Consider the following 2681-nt stretch of genomic DNA (forward strand, 5'->3'; position numbering starts at 1 on the left):
CACGAACGCTGAGAATACATGCAAACCTTCCCAATATAACTCTACAAACCCCGTGATATCTCAACCCTCTGTTTTGCATAAATTCCACGTAACTTCTTTTCTTTTCTTCGAATCTGAAGGATTCACCATCCCTGCCTCAGTGTAACAGGTTGGAATAAACTGATTGGAACGATAAAATCTCCCCAAATCCTCTCGAGTTTAATGGAGAATATCCTCCATACACTTATTCCCATGTTTTCTTCTCTCCGACGATATAGCCCAAGTGAATCGATCTTAATGGACTTACCAGCCCTGCTAAGACTACATGAACAAACCCAATCAAATTAAGCTATTAAGTCTCTTTAAATCCAATCCAAACAACGAACCCTAATTATGTCAGTCACATGTGAGTTTTGTCGCCATTTTTCAGATTTGAAAAAAAGAAAAAGGTCGCCCCTTATCCATAGATGGGGTGCGATTAGCAATTGGCGCCCAGGGGTGCAAATAGTATAAGAGGTGTCCCTTATCAGTTGAGGTTCCCCTTATCCAATATGGGGGTCCGTTTAGAAAATGTCCTCCCGGGGCCAAAATCATTTTTCTGGGGGCGTCTCCAACATACTTCGGGATGTCTTTAACACGTCCTCTGGGTGCCTTTAGTAATTTTCTTCTGGGAGCAGAAATATCACTTTCCGAGCAACTTTTTCCATAAGATTTCATTTTTCGAAATACACCTGTGCAACCATAAAAACACCATAATTAGTACAAAAATCGAGTATAAACAATACAGAAAATTGAGGACAACTTAGACACAAAAATGTGTCTATCAAGAGCCCTAACCAAGTGTCACAATGATTAAGATACAATCGCGTTCCTTACGCCTCTGGAACCACGCAGGATTCGGCGCACTTGGTTCCCTTAGTTGATCTCACCCACAACTAAGAGTTACTACGACCCAAAGTCGAAGACTTATAAGCAAGTATGTCTTCCGCAGATAAGTCTATTTTGATAGATAAATCTGTCTCCCACAGAAGTATCTACGAAGTTTTTGTTACGTCTTTTGATAAATCAAGGTGAACAGAAACCAATTGATAATCCAGTGTTAAACTCCCAAAGATCAGCCTAGAAATATCAATCACCTCATAATAACGTAACTATATGATGTTAGAAGAAGTTACTGCGGAACCACAAAGTTTGAGATGATGAACTTTGTGATTACTTTTTATATCTTACCTATCGGAGATAAATCTCGAGCAAATCTTAGAGAAGATAGTACTCAATACAATAAAACAAGTAAGATCAGAATACGCAACTACAGAGAAAATAGTTGGATCTGGCTTCATGAATCCCAAATGAAGTGTTTAATTCGTTAACCTATAATGGTTTTGGAATAACCTAGGTTAAAGGAGAATCGAATCTAGTCGCAACTAGGACACAAGAAAGTGTCGGCATTAGGTTTTCCAGTTGCTAGAGTTCTCCCTTATATAGTCTTTCAAATCAGGGTTTGATTTCAATCAAAGCTAAGATATCTTAGTAACAAAACATTCAATATTCACTGTTAGATGAAATCCTGATTTAAGATTCAAGCTAATTTTGCTTAAAACCAAAGCAATATCTCCCCATTGTTAGATGGTCTTAGCTTGTTACACACAAGTGAAATATACTTTCATTTAGATATGGTAACGGTACCTAAACATGTATATTGAGTTGGCTCAATAACAGTTAACCGAAGTTAGCCATATGAACACTTTTGTCTTAACCATATTCATCTAACACATATAGATCAACTATGATGATCAATCAATCATGAAAGATAATCAAACAAATCTGAATGTGTTTCACATAGAGTTGGTCAATTGTTCAATATCTCGTAGAAATATATATGAACAAATTGAAACAAAATCAGATTGATTCATAATCGTACAACGTACTTATATAAGAATCAATTCATGAACACTAAGCCACGGTTTCCAAATATTTCATTCCTTATTTCATAAACGTATTTGTTCATGAGTATTGTTAGAGCACTGCTTGGTCGAACTCGCAATTGTTGCTATCTCAATCTTGTTTGTCAATGTTAGTGATCAAAACTATAAGTCTTGATTTCTAGTCTACTAATAGTGATGTATCGGACTAGGATAGATTGTGTAGTTGAGCATTAGACTTCACGGCGTTCATCAATTGAAGATGAAGAACTACTAAGAAGAGCTTGTGGAACTTCATCAACAAAAAGTATGTAGAGACTAAAACTCATCTATCACTTGGAAAGCCTATTTCTACTCTATCTCTTATATTGAGACAAAAGTCGTATTAATATGTAGTATTCATTATGAGCATTTGAGATTTCGAGCTGAGTTTAACTCGCTTACATATTTCTCAAAATATGTGTTGGTAAGCTTTCGCTTCAACCAAGTGCATCTTATATTCTTGACAAAAGTCAAAAGATGATCATGTGAAAATCGTCGAGTAACATCTTACATGGTTTGTTGATACAATCATTTGGTGTAGACTTGGAATGTTTCGTTATGATTATTTCAATAACATGAAAATTGTTTTGATGCTAATAGTGTGTGAAACGGCTATTGTCATCCTCTAAGAAAGTTTCAATGATTGGAATAATGTTTAGAACACTTAACCAACATTGGATTATAAACATGTTATGCACTCTTGCATATATGTAATCCATGTCTGGGAACCATAGTATG

Source organism: Papaver somniferum, chromosome 6 (genome assembly GCF_003573695.1).
Source record: "Papaver somniferum cultivar HN1 chromosome 6, ASM357369v1, whole genome shotgun sequence".
NCBI lineage: Eukaryota > Viridiplantae > Streptophyta > Magnoliopsida > Ranunculales > Papaveraceae > Papaver > Papaver somniferum.